The sequence below is a fragment of the Nycticebus coucang genome, chromosome 10 (genome assembly GCF_027406575.1).
Source record: "Nycticebus coucang isolate mNycCou1 chromosome 10, mNycCou1.pri, whole genome shotgun sequence".
Taxonomy (NCBI): Eukaryota; Metazoa; Chordata; class Mammalia; order Primates; family Lorisidae; genus Nycticebus; species Nycticebus coucang.
The window spans coordinates 95,499,956-95,524,183 of record NC_069789.1 but is presented as its reverse complement, the minus strand read 5'-3'; the positions used below and the strand labels follow the sequence as shown (position 1 = coordinate 95,524,183).

At 43.6% G+C, this 24,228-nt stretch overlaps 1 protein-coding gene and 1 pseudogene across 3 annotated transcripts in view; one reads left to right on the top strand and one right to left on the bottom strand.

The window, feature by feature from the left end:
- The first annotated feature begins 6,358 nt into the window (after positions 1–6,358).
- Positions 6,359–24,228, top strand: part of MGST3 (microsomal glutathione S-transferase 3) — a 28,765-nt gene continuing 10,895 nt past the window's right edge. Inside the window, exon 1 of one of the 3 annotated variants that reach the window (XM_053606650.1) lies at positions 6,359–6,495. The gene's annotated coding sequence lies outside the window, so the exon portion shown is untranslated. Of the gene's footprint in view, positions 6,589–7,075; positions 7,097–24,228 lie in introns of those variants that run through there. The other 2 variants (XM_053606651.1, XM_053606649.1) reach the window with 2 other exon arrangements.
- LOC128596854 (RWD domain-containing protein 4-like) lies at positions 16,311–22,324 on the bottom strand (annotated as a pseudogene).

Sequence of the window (24,228 nt, the reverse complement as noted above, 5' to 3'; positions counted from 1 at the left end):
TTAATTTTAACATATTTGATGATTTAAAAAGCAGTTTATCCTCATCAGCACTGTAGGAACTCTGAGGCATGAGGAATGTGGAGGAGTATAGAAACTTGTATAAAATTTGATAAACAATAGCGAGCTATAATTTAAAATTAAGGAGGTATTAAATACAATTTCGACTGTTGGTTTGGACTAAGCTCCTGCTTTAGTTCCAGCAGACCAGTTCCAAAGTGGAGTTACTTTTGCCAAAGTTCCATACCACCAAACAAAAACTAAAATTTTTATCTGAACTTCTGAGAAATCGGAAGTGAAAGAGAGGATAGCCAAATTCCCAAGCAGGCCAGTTTTGGCTGCACATGAGGAAGCCCCCTCTGCACTTCCAACCTTTACAAGGAAATTGACTTTGAAAGAACCACTCTAGTTTTTGTTCTTGGTTTCTGCTTTCCTCAGCCCTTTTTTGTCTGTAAACCAACTTCCTCTATTGGACTCCCTGGAACATTCTTTCTATATTATGGGACAAAGTGCTGCTGCATTCTAAAATTGCTGATTAAGATCTTAAAACTAGTGGCCTGCCCCTAGCACTCTGAGAGGCCGAGGGGAGTGGATTGCCTGAGCTCAGGAGTTCCAGAGAAGCCTGAGCAAGGGTAGGACCTCATCTCTAAAACTAGCCGGGCATTGTGGTGGGTGCCTATAGTCCCAGCTACACTTGAACCTTAGAGTTTGAGGTTGCTACGAGCTATGACACCAAGGCACTCTACCAAGGGCAGCAAAATGAGACTCTGTCTCAAAAATAATCTTTAAACTAGGTAAAAAAGAAAAGAAAAAGAGAGCAAGCCACAATCTGTGTTTATCTTTTTGTTTTTATTGAAAAAGCCTCCTATTTAAAGGCACTTAACAAATATTTATTAAATCAATGTTAAATGAGAGGGTTTTGGAAAAGTAGTTTCAGGCTAGACTGTTAAGGATCATGAAATGCCATGTTTGAGAGTCTGAACTTCATTCCTCCTAAAGGCATTGATCACACTCACTGAAGAACAGATCTGCTTTAGAAAGATAACTGTGACTGCAGTTGATAATGAATTGTGAAATGAATGCCAGTTAAAAGGTTACTGTAATTGTTCAGATCAAAGGAGATTTAAGGCATGAACTAGGGCAGAGGGACTAGAAAGGAAATTACTTTGAGGGGTTATCAACAGAAATTGGTAATAACTATTGGTTATAGCTATCATCTATTAACTACGTACAATAGGGCCAAGCTCTGTACTATCTTTACAACGGCCGAGGACAATGAATGTTAATGTGTTAATTTTGCAGATAAAAAGGCAAAACAAGTTTCATAGAAATTATACGATTTTCCCCAAAGTCACACAGCTAATCATATGGCTCTTCTGCATTCTGTCAGGGACTGTCTGGTTCCCAAGTCCAAGAGGTGAAGGACAAGGAGTGACACCAAGTTTCTAGCTAAGGAAATGATACATATGTTGTCCTTTGCTGAAATGCCTAAAGGTTTGATTGCAAAGGAAATGAACATGGCTGTGAATGTGAGGGAGAAGCCTATAATATACTGTTTGTTGTGCATAGCAAATGCTCTAACTAACTTGCTGAATGGGATAATTCTTGATTAGGCTACCAGGGCTCATAGAGTCAATGGCAGGCTAGAGGAACAGGGCTTCATAAGTCAGGAACCCAGAAAGCTCCAGAGGGATAGGCCACAGAAATGAGGCACTTATTCATTCTTTTAAACAGTGACCAAGTGCTTACTCTATGCCAGGTATTTAAGAGCACTAGATCTCCAGTAAATAGACTGGATCTCCACCATCATATAACTGAAATTTGAGTAAGGGAGCCAGATAATTAAACAAATAAATTAAATAAAAAACATTTCAGATGGTAGAAAGTAAAACAAGGAAAAAAATAAGGAGTACCTTGAGAAATGGGAGGCTTTAATTTCTAATGGTATGGTCAAAAAAGACTCTCAGATGGGTCTGGTCTGCCCACTGTGACTGCTATAATGAATGGGCTCTCTAAATGTCTCTATATTGCTGTTCATTTTCTCAAGGGTCAGAGTCTTCAGAGTAAGCATCTCATTGCCAAAGCTAAAGGCACATGAATATGCCATCCCCTTTAGCATCTCTGATAGGAGGGAGAAGGAGAATTGGCCCTTTAACTTCTGTATTACAGTAGGAACTACCTTCAAATAATGTACAAAAAGGAGGAATTTTCCCAAGAAAAATAGAAGTGTAAGCTAAAAGTAAAAGCCCAAACTCCCTCCACCCCCACTGACCGAACAGACCCCCCACCAAGAAGACCCCTGAAAAGCCTTAAAATTGACTTCTTGGCCCTGAAGGGAAGGTCGGACACACCCACTTATACCCTCTCCCTTTTGAAGTTTAGACTAATTGCAAAATGGACCTAAGAGCATGTAAGGGAAAAGTGAAGTCTTACCCACAGGCTATGGATTTGCTTAACAGATCACGTTAAGTAGGTATATCATTGCTCTCTAATTAAGAGACCTCCTTGCCGTAACTGAAGCATGTCTTCTATTGACTCCAAACCAAAGCTTGCTTCCTTTAACCACTTACAAGTCAAAGAATCTTAAGCCCTTTGAGCTGTCCCACCCTTTGGGACTAAACCAATGTATACACCTTCCATGGGTTGATGTATGATTTTATCTACAATTTTGGCCTCTCTAAAATGTATAAAATCAAACTGTAACTGACCATATGATACCACTTACTCAAAGCTTCTTGGATTTGTGGATCTCCCAATCATGGTCCCTCATATCTGGCTCAGAATAAACCTCTTTACAGGGTTTGCTTTTTTGCCCCATTAACAGGAATGTGGACTCTGGATGTAGTGAGAGAGGATACCGGGAAGGGTAAGGTCTAGGAGAACAGAGGCCTTCTCATGAAGACCACAAGGATATACCTGCATGGTCCTCTCTGTGGGACTCAGCTAGTAGAAATTTGTAGACTTGGCTCGGCGCCTGTGGCTCAAGCGACTAAGGCGCCAGCCACATACACATGAGCTGATGGGTTCTAATCCAGCCCAGCCCGCCAAACAACGACGGCTGCAACCAAAAAATAGCTGGGCGTTGTGGCAGGCACCTGTAGTCCCAGCTACTTGGGAGGCGGAGGCAGAAGACTCGCTTGAGCCCAGGAGTTGGAGGTTGCTGTGAGCTGTGATGCCATAGCACTCTACCCAGGGTGACAGCTTGAGGCTCTGTCTCAAAAAAAAAAAAAAGAAAAGAAATTTGTAAACTTAACTTCCTGGGACCTTGAAATTTCCACGTCTGTGAAATCCTGTAGTTCTATGGGGGCTGGAACAGCTTCTCCCACTTGGTTCAAACTGACCAATGAGAAAGGTGCCTGTGAGTTGGAACTTTTTGACTAGAGATAAAAAGGGAAAGACTAAGCCAGTCGGGGAGTGCAGTCATTTTGAATTGTCTATGCTGTTGGCTCCACTGGCTGAAATAAAGCCCTTCCTCTTACAAACATGGTGTTTGGATGCTCTTTCTCTCTATTGGGCCTCGTCTTCCTGCAACAGTAGGAGTGGATGCAATTGTTAAGAGAGAGTCAAAGAAGAGACTCACAGAAGAGACAAATAAGATGAAACTTTGGCAATGCACATTTTAAGAGGCCAGAGATGAAGAAAACCAGTGAAAAAAAGAATCAGGAGAGAGCCGTGTCTGAGAATCCTGAAGCAGAGAGTTTGCAAGGCAAATGGTTACTGTTGAGACAGCCATTTGAGAAGAGGTTTGGAAGCACAGCCAGACTGCAAATGGAGAAGGAATTAATGGTGAGTGACATAGGTACGGAGAAACTTCTCGGCCAAAGTGTTCCATAATCATAATCCATCTGTTGTCATGGGACTTGCAAAATACATTATCCTTAGATAGTGCAGGACTTTTATGTAGCACTTTGTCCTCCTTCACTTGAACCTCACAATAATCTTGTGAGAAAGGTCTTATTCCCATTTGGAGAAACGAAGGAAAATAATATCCAATATCCAGTGCTGGAGAGGACTGTAACTCATTTCCTGAAATGTGTCTTGTTAATAGATAACAAAAGACTTTAAAAGGTATGTATTCTCTGACCCAGTAATTCCTCTTTAAAGGAATTTAATACCAAAAAAAAAAAAAAAAAAAGTACACAGATTTATCTACAAGGTTGTACACTGTAATAGAAAATAACCTAACTCTGGCCAGACGTGGTGGCTCACACCTGTAATCCCAGCACTTGGGAGGCCAAGGCAGGTGGATTGCCTGAGCTCACAGGTTCGAGACTAGCCTGAGTCAGAGCGAGACCTCATCTCTAAAAATAGCCGGCTTTATGGCAGGTGCCTGTAGTCCCAGCCACTCAGTGAGCTGAGGCAAGAGAATCCCTTGAGCCTAAGAGTTTGAGGGCACTCTACCTAGGGAGACAAAGTGAGACTGTTTAAAAAAAAAAAAAGGCTAACTCTAACCAGAGAGGACTGATATGTCCACACTATGAAAGGACATGTAATCATTACCAAATGATGTTGTAGAATGAACAGTTCAAGAAATGAAAATGGTTTACAATTTATGAAGTGGACACAGCAGAGCATAAAACAGTATATGCAGTATGATCCCATAATGTAATTTTCGTTGGGCTTTATCTCTATTTCCCAAAATTCTACAATACACAAATATTGCTTTTGTAACTAGATTTTTTTTTTTGTTTTGAGACAAAGTCTCACTTTGTCTAGCCAGGCGTTGTGGCGGGCGCCTGTGGTCCCAGCTACTCGGGAGGCTGAGGCAGGAGAATCGCTGAAGCCCAGGAGTTGGAGGTTGCTGTGAGCTGTGTGATGCCACAGCACTCTACAGAGGGCTATAAAGTGAGACTCTGTCTCTACAAAAAAAAAAAAAAAGTCTCACTTTGTCGACCTCGGTAAAGTGCTGTGGCATCACAACTCACAGCAATCTCAAACCCTTTGGCTTACGCAATTCTCTTGCCTGTGATGCCCACTACAACGACAGGTTATTTTTGTTGCAGTTGTCACTGCTGTTTTAGCTGGCCGGGGCCAGGTTCGAACCCGCCACCCTCGGTATATGGGGCTGGCACCCTACCCACTGAGCCACAGGCGCCGCCTGTAACTAGATTTTTTAAAAAGAAGATCCTAAGGAATTAAGTACTTGTCTGTGGTCAGAGGTAAATGGGAAAGAAGAGGCCAGAATTTTCATGATTTTTGAATCATTCCTTCTTCCACCTCAGACTGCCTTTTATTATGGTTGAACAGTCAGCAAGAAAACGCCCTCAATAATGGAGAAATGTTTTTCCTACTTGCTTCCTTTCAGTGTTCAGGGAAAACAGCACCTTATACTCAGCATGCCAGAAACCCTAAAATACGGAAGTCTTTATTAAGGAGATGAAAGCGTGAGAAAGGTTGGAAACTGCTGGAATAGCAATAGTAAAGATTTTATGAGCCTTCAAAGTACTTCTAGATGTGTGGATATTGCAACCAATAAAAAGGGGCAAACCACTCAACCCAGAACCTTCCACAACCTAAGTTCCAGCCTTTCCACACCTTGACTCGTTCGGTTCCCAAGCATTATCTCAAAGGTGAGATAGCCCCCCAAACGGAAACGCTAAGAGAAGGCTAGGAATGGCAACTCTAGGTAGGACAAGGTATGTCCAGAGGACTGGAGTATGAGGGAGGGCACTTAAAACAAGCGAAAACTGGAAATTGTGGTGCCTTCCGTGGCCAGCTCCTTTGGCTTTTACAGCAATTCGAAGCAAGTTCTATTCTTCCGTTTCCACACTGTCCGCACGTCTTAAGACCTCCCTCCCAGAGCCTGACCCCGAGGTTGGACGTGAGGTTGTAACTGGATCCCGTGTTTACTGCTAAAGCTCTGAGGATCACGGAGCCGGTGCCGGGATCAAGCACACAGGGCTCGGTTTCCGCTCTCGACAAAACCAACAACAATAATACTTGTTAGGTAGGGAAGCTCTTGGGCCCTAACATCCCTAAATTCTTTCACCCAGTAAGTGTAGCAATCCGGCAGCCCACGTCCTAGCCAATGCAGTGGTCGCGGCGCTCCTACTTCCACGCACGCGCAGCGCAAGCCTGTGTCTCGCTCTTACCCCAGAGCGCCTAAAACCAAACTACGGTGGCTGGGCTGGGGATAAATTATTTAACGTGCCACTGTTCTGCAAACCTAATCTGCCGGCACAGTTTAGGAAGGGGAAGCACGACGGTACTTGGGAGAGTAGATATATGGATTTGGGGGTGGGAGGAGTAAATGTGTGGGTGTCCAAGATCAGGAAGAAAATTCAGTTTCCGCCTCCCAACCAGTAGCCCAGAGTTGGCAAACTTAGAAAGCGCGCCTCTGCGCCGGAGGCCCGCCTGGAGGGCGTGGCCGTGCGCTGCCCCAGGCGGGGCGGGGCCTATTCTGGACCCCGCCCGGCCCCTGGCAGAGGGCGCGGCATTTACCCGCGCTGCGCAGCTTCCCACTGCACCGCCAGCACCAGCCGCGCGAAGGTGATCCAGGTGAGTGCTAGCACCTGCGGGCAGCAAAGAACATCCGCCCTCCGCGGACACCACTCCTGCGCTAGGAACTGCCCATGTCTCAGCCGCCCCTAGGTGAATAGGGACTTCCTCTCTCTCTAACATCCCTACCCTTATCAGATTAAAGTTGTGCATTTTCATTTTATTCGCCCTCCATCTGCCCTGTATCCTCTTCCTGGTAGAATGGAGTTGGGGCATTTAAGCGAGACCCGCTCTCTCAGGGAAATTCTCAAGGTCATCCCTTCCTCAATTGCTTCCTTTTCTCTCTATCCCTTCTTCTCCTCCCCTTCCCAAGACTGTGCGGTCCTGGGTCCTAGGTCCTGGGTGCCTCTTTATGCCTCCTGGAGGATCATCTGATCTCGCCAGCTGCAGCTTTGGTGCAGAGGATGGGCGAGCCGGGCACTGCTTGGGGGTGTTGGCTGTGCAGGCCTGATCGGTGACACTGGTTTCAAAAGTGGCCTGCGAGCTCTGCGCTTGCTGCGGATATGGATGTGTTGCTAGGGACAGTCGGAGAGCCTTGGGGGGAATTGTGTTTGTTTTCCTCTTGCCTAATGGAAACGTTTATCGGCTTGTATTGGAACCTGTAAGTGATAATTCCTACCGCTGCCTTAGAGCAGGAGTCACTCTGTAGGGGTGGGGGAATCATTTCAGGTTTTTCCTTGGATTTCAGTAAATGTCCCTGCTTATCTGGTGTGACAGCAGGGAGGCCAGGGCCATGGCGGTGGGACAGCTGCAAGGCAGTGGGAGGGATTGGAGACTCCTTACTGAGTCATTCCTCCAAGTTGTGGCTTCTGCTAATACTTTCCTTGGGAGTCACAAATTCACAAGCTACATTGTAGCGTTGGGGGACAAGTGAGTGTGGGAAAGGAGGTAAAGGAAAAGCAGAGAGGAGGGTGAGAAAGAAAGGAGCGGCCGGGATTGGAACGTTAATCTCTTAACTGGGAGAGGTGTCCTGAGAGGGGAAGGCCACTTCCTGCTCTGCAGATGTGCGCTGTGGGCTTAGGTGTGGCCTTGCAGAGTTGCTGCAGACTTGAGATTCCTCATGGGTGGGAGCTGGAGCCAGGGCTTCTCTTGGGAAATCTGTAAATCATCCAGAACCTGCAGCTTCTGGGAAGCACCCAAAATTATTGGTCAGCGTTACCGCTGAGTTTTATTTCAGTGGATTCAAAGAATATATTATCTGATTTGGGAGATCAAGAATGTTTATTCTCACAGGAATTAAACTTAACTGAGTTAAAACTAACATCTAAAATCCAAACAAATACTTTCACTCCTGGAGGATGTTCTGTTAGGCTTTCCTCCTGACACAATGTTACAAAAATAGAAAACTTTGTCAAGTGACTTTTTTTTTTTTTTTTTTACCAATGTTACTATATATAAGACGACCCGGATACAGTGGCTAGTCATAGAAGCCTCATTAGATTAAGGAAGAGTACTGGAGAAGGGCCGTCTGCCATTTCATTTAGGCTTCTTCCCACTGGCCTGGGGTTCTGCAGAGATACCATCCTGAAAGGAAAGCTTCTCACCTGGTGGTTAACACGGGGGAGAAACAGACATATTTTCCAGAGAAATGCTAAGAGCCTCTGGAGGAGTCTGGAATAAGGTGGATGTCAAGTCAATCTGTCAAAAGTGATTTAGTGCCTACTGCACATTTAGTCATAGTATTTAAACGTATCAGTATTTAAACTTATAGTTCCCTACATTTAAATATTCCAAATCTATATTCAGGATCCCACTGCTGACCACCATAGATGACAAAACATTTAGCATTTTAAAGCTCTATTTGCTTAGAAGAATATGCTACTGGTTTTGCAATTGAATGTATTAATGCTACTTATTAGCATGCCATCTTCCTGGACAGGAAGAGTGTAGTAGTTAGCATCAGGTAGATTATTGCTATGTAAAATAAAATTCCTGAGTTTCCCTCACTCCCTCTTGCCTTGTCTGTGTGGAGAGAAAAGCGGTAGTGAGGCAACAGGGAAATGGCACTATCTTTTAAACTTTTGCAAATGCCTTTAAGGATTTCAGCATTTGGAATCATAGGTCCCCTGCTACCCTGTGAGTTCTTACTGAAGTTGACCTGTTTAGTGACTTAAACATGAGTGCTAAAATTTTGATGCCTTAGTCCACTCAAAAAAAAAAGGATATTTTATTTCTCCAGCTTAAGAAATGCAAATGATTGGCTTGGCGCCTGTGACTCAAGTGGCTAAGGCGCCAGCCACATACACCTGAGCTGACAGGTTCGAATCCAGCCCCAGCTGCCAAACAATGACGGCTGCAACCAAAAAATAGCTGGGCATTGTGGCCGGTGCCTGTAGTCCTAGCTACTTAGGAGGTGGAGGTAGGAGAATCACTTGAGTCCAGGAATTGGAGGTTGCTGTGAGCTGTGATGCCACCCAGGGTGACAGTTTGAGGCTCTGTCTCAAAAAAAAAAAAAGAAAAGAAAAGAAAAGAAATGCAAATAATTGTGGCAGAGCTTCATTTTCAGTACAGACAGGCATGAAAAGGTCAAACCTCCTGTTTCAGGCAAAACCCAGCAGCCTAAATGTTTCCTTCTTTTGGAATGGCTGGTACTCTAGCAGGGATTCAGCAGCTGCTAAAAATTAACTATAGTCTGCCTGCATTTCTTGTGAGGGAAAATCCAAGGGGTGTCACTGTGACTCATTGGAGGTTTGGTGTTCCCGCCCCCGCGCCCCCCCCCCCAGAACGCCTAGCTTAATTTCCCTATGATTTTAAATTCCTGTGTAATCCCAGTTAAGGTACAGGTATGTGGGAATTATGATGTAAAAATGAAGTACTGGTGTCTGTGTTGCTTTTCTCCTCACAAAACTATATACCTGGAAGACTGGAGGATTTTTTTTTCATTCTGTAATCTCTACTTATATCATCCTGCAGTGCTGACATTCATTACAAAGAAAATGTTCTCTCTCTCTCTCTTTTTGGATGTTTCCCAATTCTTCCCCTTGCAATTAGAAACATCTCAGACATTAATCAGTCACTGAGTTGGAGTGGATTATTAGTTCTTGTTAATATATTTTATGCTCAGGAGATGGTCTGGGGAGGTGGAAATGTTTCAGACATGTCAGGTGTGCTCAGACTTGCTCTTCAACCTCACTGATAGCAGTATAGCCAAGGGTTGAGAGTGTGGACTCTGAAGCCAGATTACCTAGAGTGTAGAAATGAGGCTTTGCTCTGTGATAGCTGTGTGACCTTGGGCAGATTACTTAGCCTCTCTACTGTTTGGCTTCCTCATCTGCGAAATGGAGTTAATAACACAAGGATGCTGTGAGGATTTAAATTAATTAATATTGATAAACTGCTTGAAACAGGGTTTGACCCATACTAAATAATATGCATGCTAATCAGTATTAATAATAATTAATTTCTCCTATTATTCTTCATCATCACCCTTCAGACACGAGTCTTTTTTCGCTTCCTCATGCCAGAGAAGCCCTGTCCTGTCTCCAGTCTCTACACCTGCTGTGTTCTCTCTCGCACATCACTGTTTATGCCCTTCATAGCCTTCCTCCCAATTCGTTGCCCTCGTGTCCTCCCATGTCATTGTCACCCCTAACCATACATACTTGCCTATGTATTCTGGATACAGTCTTGATTACCCCTGTAGCCCTGTACCTCAAGAGCTGCATGGCATTTAGAAAGAAATAAATAAGTGAAGGCATCATTTCGAGAAAATACTGAAGAAGGTGGTAGACATAGACTTAAGGCAAGCATTCTGTTTAGATAAAATGCTTTGTCCTACATTTATTTTATCAAATCGGTTTTATTTAATGCATTTGAGTGTTGTTGTTATATGCGTGTGTGTTTTCCTTTAGTGTCTGGGGGTTTCTTCCCATTCTCTCCCTTGGTCTCTGAAGTTGTTGCCCTCAGACTGTGGGAGGCTCAAGTCCAGAGGGCTTAACAAGGCCCAGGGCTTCTAGGGTCAATATCAAAAGACTCTCACCCATGGAGCCTTATGCATGGAGAATCTGTTTGTCATCATGACTATAGGGAAACCTGTGATTTGTTTCTTAGATTCCTGAAGAGCAGAATTAGCAGTTTTGCCCAAAGGAGATTCACTTCCATTCAGGCAATGTGTTTTAGTGCCTTATCACGTGAAGTCAAATTCCACAGAACAAAAGAGCAGATAATTTGTTTATTTCCCATTAAAAGATTTTGTTTCAGTACAAGCTTTTTCCCTATAACCAAGAACCATCCACTTGGACTTGGGCGTCCTGCTCATCTTCCCTCCCCCACTCCCAGACAGTGCAGTAATGTATTAATCAGTTGTTTTCAGAAGTAACAATTCACCAAAACTTTGGAATACAAACAACATCTGAGGCAGGACCTGGTGGCTCAGGCCTATATTGCCAGCAGTTTGACAAGCCTAGGCTGGAGGATCACTTGAGGCCAGGAGTTCAAGACCAGCTTGGACAACATAGCAAGACTGTCTCTCAAAAAAACAAAAACAAAAACAAAACAGCCAGACATAGTGGCATGGGTCTGTGGTCCCAGCTAGTGGGGAGGCTGAGATAGGAAGATTACGTGAGTCCACGAGTTCTGGGCTCTCATGCACTATCCTATTCAGATGTTTTCACAGCATCAATAGGGTAACCTCCTGGGAGCAGGGGCCACCAGGTTGCCTAAGGAGGGGCAAACCAGCCCATTTTGGAAGAAGGGCAGGTCAAAACTCCCGGGCTGATCAGTAATGGGATTGCGCTTGTACTCTAGCCTGGGCAACATACCGAGACCCCATCTCTAAAAGAAAAAGAAGAAAAAAAGAAATAGATAGATCTTCCATCTTCCTAATTTAGCTTTTACTTTCCAAATATTCTGCCAGCAACATTGACGAGGAAGTGAAGAAGAATATGAGGTAGTGGGAAAGACCTGCTTTATGACCCACCTGCTGCTGTCTGCCTCGCTTTAATTAATAATCAAGTGCTGAATAAATAAAGTTATTTCTATTCAACTAACTTCATTTTTAGGCCTTGGAGAACTATGTACTAAATATGCACTAAATGTGGGGGTACAGTCACTCATAATCACCTGGGCTTTTTTTTTGAGACAGTCTCACTTTGTCACCCTCTGTAGAGTGCTGTAGCATCATAGCTCACAGCAACCTCAGGCTCTTGGGCTCAAGCGATTCTCTTGCCTCAGCCTCTCCAGTAGCTGGGATTACAGGCGCCTGCCTCAGTGCCCAGCTATTTTTTGGTCACAGCTGTCCTTGCTTAGCCGGCCCAGGCCGGGCTCGAACCTGCCAGTATGTGGCTGGCACCCTACCTACTCACTGAGCTACAGGTGCCAAGCCTGGGTTTTGGGGGGTTTTTTGTTGTTGTTGTTGTTTGCACTTTTTGGCCAGTCCAGGTTTGAACCCGCCACCTCCAATATATGGGGCCGGCGCCCTACTCTTTGAGCCACAGGTGCCATCCTATCACCTGGGTTTTTTATTCCTTCTCTTTAATGTCTTTTAAATCTAGTCATTTGAAGGTTTGACACTCAGGTTGTATCATGTGTTTAAAATAGAAGTGGATTATAACTAGCATTTGGGAAATGGAGTCTGAACCAAAGAAATCCCTTGGCTCTCCTTTTTCTCTCCTCTCACAGAAACAGAGAATTACTTTTTTTAAAGTTTTATTTTTTTAACTGGCACATAGTGATTGGACATATTTATGGGGCACGATGTGATGTTTTGACACACATATACACTGTGTAATGATCAAGAGAATTACTTTCGTGTACTTCCCCCCAAACTCTTTCATTTCTCCTTTAAGCTTTGTATAGGTTCAGGAGGGTCAGCTGCCCTGTCTGAAGATAATTTTGAGACCCATTTCTTTGTGGAAGCATCTGGAGGTAGAAATGAGGCTGAGCCGTTATTCAGGGAACCTTTAAATGAGACAGATGGACCCCCAGTACCACCTTCCAGTTGTCTGAGCTACTGTCTAGTGTTTGGGAATGGGGAGAGTTCATCTAAAAGGATCACACTAGCCCTTTGCATTACCATCCTAGCATGTGACTCTCATTAAAATGTTAGGATTTGCCACATAAAATAAGGTACACTGTATAAAGAAGACTGGATTACTAGCTTAGGCAGCCAAATAAGAGTTTTAATGAAATATTGGGGGATAACACCAAGTTGATCTGTAAATGCTTTGTCATTGTCCCATTCCTGAATGCAATAAAATAACAAAAGATGAGAAATATCAGCATAATTTGAGGAGAATAAGTTCACAACTGGAAGAAGGGTGCATTATTATCCAAGCTGGGCTTGTTTGTTTAGAAGCAAAAAAGAGAGCCTAAAGGCAAAATCTCTCTTAAAAGTCTGATCAACTGTCATTTAGTAAAAGATAAGGTGGTGTAATTCGATGACTCAGAAGTGTTAAATTATTTGAGTCAAGTGCCCAGATCCATAAAGCCTGCCTTTTGCTCCATTTATGCAATGCTGATTGTGCCCTAGGGAATTTCTGCTAAGCAGCCAACAGGGACTTGGGTAAATAATGAAGGAGAGCTTTACCCCAGGAGTGTTCCTGGATTGAATGAAGTGCTGGAAGTTTTCTGGGTAAGCCTTCCTGCTGCCAAAGGAACCCTGCTCCAGTGAGATAAAGTAAATGGCAGCAGAAACTGGAATAAGAGGAGAGGTTGAGCCAAGGTTTGACGCTCAAATAGTTCCATTCCCTGTCACTAAAATTTCTAGAGGTGGCTTCCTTGGCCAAATACCATAACGAAATTCTATGTTGCTAAACTCAAGTCCTGGAATGTAGCATATCTTCTAGGGGTTAGACCAACATTGCCTCATTTTAACCCCAAGTTTGATCACGCCTATAGCTTACTTAAATCCCACTAGGCGTCCACCAACCCTGGCTACACTGAAGCGTTGTTGCCCTGAGTACTGTTCCATCCACCCACAGACTTTGAGGTCCTGCTGGTTACCAGGACTTGTCTCTCTAGAAACCTGCCATGGCCGGGGGCTTTTCTGGTGTTCCCATAGGCCATACCTCTCCTGCTTCAAAATACAGTTCCCAAGAGTCTTCCTCCAACCTGGCATGTCCTCAAAAAAAATTATATTTGGCAAGTAATACACTGATAAATTGAAAGTTGCGACTGGAAGTGCTATGTGTTGGAAATAGTCTAGAAATAACTAGGTTTCTAAAGTATTCTCAAAGAGGGCATCTATGAAAACCTACCACTAACACGATATTTATTTATTTATTCATTTATTTATGTAATTCAGACTTTGTTGCACATTAATTATGTCATTTCACACAATTTTAAGTAAACAGACTTTAAGAAATTACACTGGGAGTGTTAAATAGTGATGGCAATATTGATGAGACTGTTTAAGTGTTTTACATACGGTAACTAGAGGCACCGCTGTTACCGTCACCTCTAGAAATTTGTACATTTCATGTAAAAAGAGTAAAAATAGTTTATTGGCATATAACTAGCATTATTCTTTGCAGTCTAAGGGCCAATCTCAGGCCAAGATAAGCCTGAACAACTTCAGAATCTTCAGAGGAAAACATTTATTCCACCTGCTGGGTGTGGGACACAATTAAAGAGGGACTTTATCTAACATATCTAACCAGTGTATCCTAATTCTTTGTACCCTCAAGGAATCCTGAATAATAAAAAAATGTTTTTAGTTTTTTTTGGCTTGCCACCCGTAGCACAGTGCTTATGGAGCCAGCCACAAACACCAAGGCTGGCAGGTTCAAACCCAGCCGGGGCCAGCTAAGAAACAATGACAACGGCAACAAAAAATAGCTGGGCGTTGTGGCAGGTGCCTGTAGTCCCAGCTACTTGGGAGGCTGAGGCAAGAGAATCGCTTAAGCCCAAGAGTTTGAGGTTGCTATGAGCTGTGATGCCATGTCACTCTGCCCTGGGTGACATAGTGAGACTGTCTCAAAAAAAAATAATTTTTTTTTTCTTCCACTAGCAAATTTTTTTTTAAAAAAAATAAACAGTTCGGGCGGCGCCTGTGGCTCAGTGAGTAGGGCGCCGGCCCCATATGCCGAGGGTGGCGGGTTCAAACCCAGCCCCGGCCAAACTGCAACAAAAATAGCTGGGCGTTGTGGCGGGCGCCTGTAGTCCCAGCTGCTTGGGAGGCTGAGGCAAGAGAATCGCGTAAGCCCAAGAGTTAGAGGTTGCTGTGAGCCGTGTGACGCCACGGCACTCTACCCGAGGGCAGTATAGTGAGACTCTGTCTCTACAAAAAAAAAAAATAAATAAAAATAAATAAATAAATAAACAGTTCACACCTAATAACCCTAGCACTCTGGAAGGCCAAGGTGGATGAATGGCTTGAGCTCATGAGTTCAGGACCAGCCTGAGCAAAAGCAAGACCCCGTCTCTACTAAAAACAGAAAACCTGAGGCAAGAGACTTTTTGAGCCCAAGAGTTGGTTGTTGCTGTGAGCTATGATGCCATGGCACTCTACCCAGGGCTACAACTTGAGACTCTGTCTCTAAATAAATAAATAAATAAATAAACCAACAAAGCAACACAATAAAAACTACACATATGCAATCCCATAACAAAAGCTGGCCTATTCCAGTGGTCCTGAATTTTAACATGTTTTGCTCTAAATTAATTCAAAAAATAAAATTAAATTACACTGTAATTATATTTACTTTATAATTCAAATGATTTAACCACAGCCAAAGTTAGCCAGTAAAAACCATGGATACAACTCAAACTGTTCTTAGGCTAAAGTAACTTCTTTAAAAGTTAATTATTCTTTAAAAACTCAAACCCGACCTGCACTGGTAGCTTGAGGAACTAACAATTTACCCTTCCAGATACAGCAGTAGTTCTAAATGTTCTTAAAGCTTGGAAGCATATACAAAAATGACCGTAAATTACATATAAACACCAGTAACATTTCTTGGTAAAACTACACCAAAAGTTTCCTTTACTGACGATTTTTTAAAAATCAGGCATTATAATAGTTCAGCATTTGGAAGACTTCCATGTACATTATTAAAAAGATGCTCAGATTGAGAAATGCGTTTTGACACTTGAAAAGACACTCCAAAAATAAATGATTTGAAATGGGCTTTTCTGTGGAATCATTTAGAAGACCTCAGTTATCCAACAACCAAAAAACACACAATGGCAAATAAGTAGGAATTTATTAAAAGCATTGTTTTCAACAAAACAAGAAATATTAAGGCATCTTTTACTTCCATCCTGGTGTATGCAGCAAAAAGAAATGTTTAAGTAAGAGCCAGCACTTCTTAATCAAATGTTTTCCAAAATGTTTGGCAGATTTGAATTTATTTTCTCCTATTCCACATACCACTGAAAGCTGTCATGATCAAATATCTTGACCCAAATCAAGAGAAAAGTATAAATAGATATCAATTTATTAAATGGAAGCAATTCACTCTTGAAAAATAAAAAAGAATTACAAAGAGTATCATGTATAAAGTTCAAATACTAATACTTCAATTTCTATGAAGCAATTTATGGTTCAGTAATTAAGCAAGACTAAATATTTGAGAGGCCTATTAAAATGGATGATGCTCAGGAATAACTGTTCAATCAATATTCTACACCATTGGATGACAGTTTGAAAAGGGCTCCATTCTCCAGCTCAGTGGATAGGGTGCTGGCCACACACCCGGAGGCTAGAGGGTTTGAACCTGGCCCCAGGCCAGCTAAAACAACAAGGACAATTGCAACAACAACGAAAAAATAACCAGGCATTGTGGCAGGCGCCTGTAGAACCAGCTACTCGGGAGGCTGAGGCAAGAGAATCGCGTAAGCCCAAGAGCTGGAGGTTGCTGTGAGCTGTGATGCTACAGCACTCTACACAGGGCAACAGCTTGAGGCTCTGTCTCAAAAAAAAAAAAAATCACATCCACTAGAAGAAGATCATATAAATTATCACTGGTTATTTTCCCCCATATTTGTCAGTTTATAAAGCTCAACAGACTTCTTAAAGTATACTAAACAGTAACATTTTCACCTTTTATTAAGGCAAGTTTGTGATAATTATTTATTTTTGAGTCTCACTTTGTCACCCTCAGTAGAGTCCCTGGGCTTCATAGCTCACAGCTACCTCAAATTCTTGGGCTCAAAGTGATTCTCTTTCCTCAGTCTCCCTCGTAGCTGGGACTACATGCACTCACCACCATGCCCAGCTAGTTTTTTAGAGACAGGGTCTCACTCTTGCTTAGGCTGGTCTCAAACTCCTGAGCTAAGGCGGCCCACCAGCTTCTGCCTCCCAGAGTGGAAGGATTACGAGCACTAGCCACCACACCGAACCCTTGTGAAAACAATTTAATACAGCCAGATCTCTTCATGAACTTGCAGCTTACAACATTTTAAACATAGCAAGCATACCAAAAAGTTTTTTTTATAAAAGCCACCTTGATACCATAAAATGTTGATGAAAGATTGTGAACCCATTTTACTTTGTAAAGAATCTTCCTTCCTTGCCTTAGATTCCAAGCACTATTCCTCATCTTTAGAGCCAGCTCTGCTTCAATGATTGACAACATCAACCCATTTCCAACCCTGAGGAAGTTTCCCTTTATGATCTGTTTCATCTGCCAGCTTAACATTTCTGGGCTTTTGAAAGTTGTTCTTTTTGGCCTTTTTTCCTAGTTGGGGCTGTATTAGGAGTTTCAATTGAGATCGTATTGCATGTCGATGTTGCAGAATTAACGGGATGGGGATTCTCCATGAGCCGCTCTTCATTGTCCTTGGCAAATTTAAACAATGTGTAGGTCATGGCCATTCCAAGGTTGACTTCCACTGCTTCCTGTAACTTGGCTAATACACTCACTTTGCTTTATAGCTGATGATACTGTGTTGTTTAAAAAAGCATTCATAGATATAATGGGAGGTGTTTGGGGATATTTTGCTGTCCAGGAAATATCTATTAAGGCTTTACCAGGGCGGCGCCTGTGGCTCAAAGGAGCAGGAGCTGGTCCCATGTGCTGGAGGTGGTGGGTTCAAACCCAGCTCGGGCCAAAAATTGCAAAAAAAAACAAAGAAGGCTTTACCTATCCTACCTAGGATTTTCATCTATCGTATATTAAAAAAAAAACTGAACTTAATTCTCAGAAACTTTCATCTCCTTCCTAAATAGAATGTAAGGCTTATTTATTTATTTTTGAGACAGAGTCTCACTTTGTCACCTTCGGTAGAGTCCCTGGGCTTCCCTGGTCTGGCCGGTCGCTGCGGACCACATTCGGGACAATAGAGAGAAAGAGAGGGCAGTGGCCCCTGAAGCCAGGGCCACCCCCTTCCTCGCCTCAGCTGGTGGAGGGGCGGCACTCACAGACGCCAGTCCGGGCTCCCGAGCCAAAGGCCAAGGCAAGTGGGGTGCCCACCTAACATGTATTTAATGACAGCCTGGCCGGGCGCTGTGGCTCACATGTATAATCAATCTTAGCATTCTGGGAGGCCTAGGCGGGTGGATTCTTTGGGCTTAGGCGTTGGAGACCAGCTTGATCAAGAGCGAGACACCATCTCTACTAAAAACAGAAAAACTAAGCAGGCGTTGTGGCGGGTTCCTGCCTGTAGTCCTAGCTACTCAGGAGGCTGAGGCAACAAGATCTCTTAAGCACAAGAGTTTGAGGTTGCTGTGAGCTATGACGTCACGGTACTCTACCCAGGGCAACAGAGTAAGACTGTATCAATCAATCAGTCAATAAAATAATACAAAAAAATAATGATGAAAGACTGAATGTGCCCCCCCTTAATGTGGGGAATAAGGCAAGGATGTCCACTCTTGCCACTTGTGTTGAACACTGTATTGGTTCTAGCCAAGATGATCAGTCAGAATAAAAGGCATCCGCATTGGAGGTGAAAAAGTAAAAACTACCTGTCTTTGCAAATGGTATGAACCTATATTTAGACATTGCAAAGCTCCTGGATCTAGCTCTCCCTTGTCAGGCTCTTGTGTCCTGACTCTGTCTCTGTTTGTTCCCAGAGCAGAAGCCCACGGTGCAGGACCACTGCCCTTGAACTGTACGTTACAGGGGCCCTTCCTCTCACTGTTCTCCATGCTGAGGAAAGAGATCATTTAACGCCTGGGGTGGGGGCCAAACCCAGGAGTGCGGTTTAGTTGCCAAGAGCATGGACAGTGGTGTCCATCTGCCTATATTCAGGTCCCAGCTCTGCACTCCCCAACTGTGAGACCTCAGACAAGTTACTGAACTCCTATGTGCCTCAGTTTCCTCATCTGTAGAATAAGGAATAGTAACTAAGGTAAGCATTAGTTACTTGTTGTGAGAATGAAGAGTGTTAATTTACCTAAATACCATTACAGTGCCCGGTTAAATATATTGCGGTGGTATTGCCCATTGGGCTGTTTCTGCCAGATAGGATGAAAAATTCCATGAGAAGTTAGTTGCAAGCCCCACTGAATCCTTAAATCAGCCTCTCACTTGGGTTGCTGATTATTCAGAATTTGAGGTACGCCTGGGCTATGATGATAGAAGTGATGGTCCCTGGCGGCACCTGTGGCTCAAGGAGTAGGGTGCTGGCCCCATATACTGGAGGTGGGAGGTTCAAACCCAGCCTCGACCAAAAAATGCAAAAAAAAAAGAAAGTGATGGTCCCAGAGAGGCCACCCTGCAGCACAGGAAGCATCACTTTAGAACAGTGGTTCTCAGCCTTCCTCATGTTGTGGTGACCCCCAACCATAGAATTATTTTTATACTCCTGTATTTGTACGGAGTGTATGTGATGGCTTTAGGCAATCCCTGTGAAAGGGTCGTTCGACCCCCAAAGGGGTCACGACCCACAGGTTGAGAACCTCTGTTTAAAAGGACGAAGAGCCTGATACTTGACTGAAGAGTGAGCGTGAAGAGAAGTGTGGGAATCCAGTGGCTGTCACAGGTTAGGCTCACAAGATGAAGTCCCAGGAGATACTACTAAACTGTCTTACCTGTTTGGTTGGGTTGAGGGGGGCTTCTGTCAAAGCTGAAAGAAGAAATTGATTTTCTGGTGGGCATGTTCTTAGAGTATAATAGTGAAAAGCTTACCTGCAGCTGGCTCTGCCAAACAGTCTCTGAGCTCATCAGCCCCTTTTGTCTTTGGGATGGTACAGTAAACGGAGCATCTCAGGAGCCTCTAAGGATATTGGTGGAATATGGATCACCAAGATAAGACTATGCCTCTGGTTTTTAACTAGATAAAATCACTGTCTTCCACAAATTTCCTCTTTGCACGAACAGTGTTTCTTAAATTTGGTCCCTGACCAAAATCATCAGTACCATCTAAGAACTTGTTAGAAATAAAAATTTTTGCCTAGTGCAGTGGCTCCCACCTGTAATCTTAGCACTCTGGGAAGCTGAGGTGAGTGGATTGCCTGAGCTCAGGAGTTTTTGTTTGTTTTTGAGACAGAGTCTCATTATGTCGCCCTTGGTAGAGTGCTGTAGCAGCACAGCTCACAGCAACCTCAAACTCTTGGGCTTAAGCAGTTCTCTTGCCTTAGCCTCCCAAGTAGCTGGGACTACAGGCGCCCGCCACAACACCTGGCTATTTTGTTGTTGTTGTTGCAATTGTCACTGTTGTTTAACTGGCCAAGGCCGGATTCGAACCTGCCAGCCTTGCTGTATGCACTGGCACCGTACCCACTGAGCTATGGGCACTGCCATGAGCTCAGAAGTTCAAGACCAGCCTGAGCCAGAGAGAAACTTCATCTCTAAAAAAAGTAGCTGGGCGTTGTGGCGGGCATCTGCCACACTCTACCGAGGGTGACAAAGTGAGACTCTGTTTAAAAAAATTAAACTAAAAAATAAATGAACATTTTTTCCCTCCTCATGTGAGCAAGAAAAGAAGAAAGAGAAAGGAAGGAAGGAAGGAGGGAGGAAGAAAGGAAAGAAGGGAATGAGGGAAGGAAAAAGGAAGAAAGAGAAAAGAGAAGTTCTCGCCCCCCCCCCAAAAAAAAACTCTCAGAAACTTTGGGATTAGGCTGTGTCTTAACCAACAGGTGATTTTGATGCCACTGAAGTCTGAGACCCACAGACCTAGAAAATACAACAGCAGCACTCTATTGAGTTTGTCCTCATACAAGTTACTATAAAAAATAGAAGTAGGAGACATGTTTTCTGTCCTCAAAGAGTGTACAGCCCACTTGGAGATGTCCCCTATATTCACTGACCAGTGTTCAGGGTGTGTGCTAGCAGCTAACTGATGAGTGGGAACAAAAGTGTACGCAGAGCCTGTGGTCCATGAGGGCTGGTCGGGAGTTAAAGCTTCACCAAAGCCCTCTCAACACCTGCCCCGGTCTGTACAGGTGGGCAGTGTGAGCAGATTCCGGAGATGGGACTGCTTGCCTCCCAGGTGTGTGGCCTCACAGCCCTTTTGTTTCTTAGCCCTCAACACATGAGCTTCCTTCCACCTTCTACCACTCCTCTAAACCCTGTTAGAGGGTCCTGTATCCAAATGTTCGGAGAGCCATGATCATGTTCGGAGTCTGTTTGTGTATTTTGGCAGAGGGGATCCGTTCTTCCCTTGCCTTAAGGTCTGTGCTGTTCTGGGTCTCTTCTTACCTTGAAAATCAGGGAAAGCCGCTTTCATGTTGAGAGTGGGCTGAGAGTTGAGGATGGTGCATGTCTGGTCATACACCTTTCCCTTTGGGCAGTAGTACTTCCTCTAGTAATTCTAGGATCTCACACTTTTTCCTCCTCTAAGCCCCTTGTTTTAGATGGAAAGAGAAACAGTACGTATTAATGTGCTTTTATAAGTAGGAGTACACTCACAAATAATGATAAAAACCATACTGTAGTAGATACATATACCGCTAAGATAGCTTATTGTCATTAGCGAGTATTATGAACTGCACATAATTGTAGGTGCTCTACTCTTTTTTTTGAGACAGAGTTTCACTATGTCACCCTTGGGGAGTGCCGTGGCATCATAGCTCACAGCAACCTCCAACTCTTGGGCATAAGTGATTCTCTTGCCTCAGCCTCCCAAGTAACTGGGACTACAGGCTCCCGCCACAACACCCGGCTATTTTTTGGTTGTAGTTGTCATTGTTGTTTGGCAGGCCCAGGCTGGATTCAAACCCTCCAACTCCAGTGTATGTGGCTGGCGCCCTTGTTGCTGAGCTACAGGCACTGAGCCTGGGTGCTCTACTTTTACAGGACTGGCAGGGCAGAAGACTTATCAACACCAGCACCACCAGTAGGCAATAGGAATTTTTCAGCTCCATTATAACTCTAGGGAACTAACATCCTATATGCAGTCCACATTGATGAAAATCTCAGTAAGTGGACGTGACTATATATGCTAGATATATGCTAGAGGGTTTCAACGCACAGATTTTACTTTTTTTTTTTTTTTTTTTTGGTTTTTGGCCAGGGCTGGGTTTGAACCCGCCACCTCCAGCATACGGGACCGGCGCCCTACTCCTTGAGCCACAGGCGCCGCCCCAACGCACATATTTTAATTTGTACAGCTGGTTTATGCCTAACCTACAACAAATGATCATTAACAAATGTTGTGATATAACCAAATGAACAGCAAAGTAATCTTCTCCTGTAATGGAAGTTCAGCTTGGGAAGGACTTGGACTGTGTGTTGTAACATGCAGGTAGCAAAGTTTAGGGCAAAGTTCTCATTCTCAAGAACCTTATCTTGTTGAGTCCATGAAAGGGTTGCTGGTGACATAGAGCAGGTAGATAATCAACAAAATGTGGCGTGCAATTCAAATGAGTGCTGGTGCCAGGAGAGGCCATGGGCCAGATATCAGTTCCTGCAGCCTGGCCCTGAAAGCTATCTGCTACCCCTGGGGCTGGCACAACCCAGGGTGTGCCTGTGGTTGCCTCCCCTGTGAGCTGAACTGCCATTCTTTTCCAGTGTATACCACCCCCCCCACACACACACACACACACAAAGGCCACTCTCTGAGGAGTGGCAACACCCTCTCTTGTGTTGGAATCCTCAGAAAATAAAGATCTAGCAAATGATAAAGTTTTTTAAACCCTTGATTCATTTTTTTCTCTTTTTTATTAAATTATAACTGTGTACATTAATGCATTTATGAGGTACAATGTGCTGATTTTATATACCATTTGGAATGCTTACACCAAACTGGTTAACATAGCCTCACTTAATTATTGTGTTAAGACATTTATACTCTACTCTTAATAGATTTGACACCCTTGCAATATGCACCGTAGGTGAGGTCCCACTGAATACCCTCCCTCCACCTAACCCTTCTTCGCCCCTCCCCTCTCCCTCTTCTTCCCTCCTTCATCTGGACTATAGGTGTGTTTTATCTTTCTTATGAAAGATATATATTGGTTTCATAATAGTATTGAGTACACTGGATACTTTTTCTTTCATTCTTGAGATACTTTACTGAGAATAGGTTCCAGCTCCATCCATGTAAACATAAAAGAGGTAAAGTCTCTCTGGGTGGCGCCTGTGGCTCAAAGGAGTAGGGCACCAGCACCATATACCTGAGATGGCGGGTTCAAACCCAGCCCCGGCCAAAAAACTGCAAAAAGAAAAAAAAGGTAAAGTGTCCATCTTCTTTTAAGGCTGCATAATATTCCATGGTACACATATACCACAATTTGTTAATCTATTCACAGGTGGATAGGCACTGGGCTGCTACCATGACTTGGCAATTATGAATTGGGCTGCAATAAACATTCTGATGCAAATATCTTTGTTGTAAAGTGATTTTTGATCTTCTGGATATTTACCTAGTAGAGGAATTGCAGGATCAAATGGCAGGTCTACTTTTAGGTCCCTAAGTGTTCTCCAAACTTCTTTCCAAAAGGAACGTATTAGCTTACATTCCCACCGGCAGTCCTTTTCTCCATATCCATGCCAACATCTGTATTTTTGGAATTTTGTTATGTGGGCTACTCTTATTGGAGTTAGCTGATATCTCAAAGTGGGTTTGATTTGTATTTCTCTGATGATTAAAGATGATGAGCATTTTTTCATGTGTCTGTAGGCCGTGCGCCTGTCTTCTTCAGAGAAGATTCTGTTCATGTCTCTTGCCCACAATAAAATGGGATCACTTGTACTTTTCTTATTAATAAGTTATATTCACATACACTTGAGCTGGTGAGTTTGCATCCAGCCCGGGCCACCAAACAACAATGACGGCTGCAACAAAAAATAGCCAGGCGCCTGTAGTCCCAGCTACTTGGGAGGCTGAGGCAAGAGAATTGCTTGAGCCCAGGAGTTGGAGGTTGCTGTGAGCTGTGATGCCACAGCACTCTACTCAGGGGGACAGCTTGAGGCTCTGTCTCAAAAAAATAAATAAATAAATAAGTTATATTACTGGGTTCTGATCAAACTAAAAGCTTCTGCACAGCCAAGAACACAGTAAGTAAAGCCAGCAGACAGCCCTCAGAATGGGAGAAGATATTTGCAGGTTATGTTTCTGACAAAGGTTTTATAACCTTGATTATATTAAGCCAATTTTCTCCTTACAGGACAAGCCTTAGCTATTTTTCACTCCCTATTGGATTTCTGTTTTTAGCAGCTCTGATGACAACTTTTCTCTGTTCTGAATTCCACTGTCCTAGGTAATTGATACAGCCAGTTTCTTTGATGGTTTCAGCAGATACTTTAGAGGGAAGAAGAGGAAACAACTTGGCTAGGTGCATACTAACCAGTTACGCCAGATGCTGTGCCAGATGGCAGGCATTATCTCAGAGCTGTGTGTGGGAGCAGGGAGGGCAGTTCTTTTTTTCTTAGAGTCTCACTTTATCACCTTCGTAGAGTGCTATGG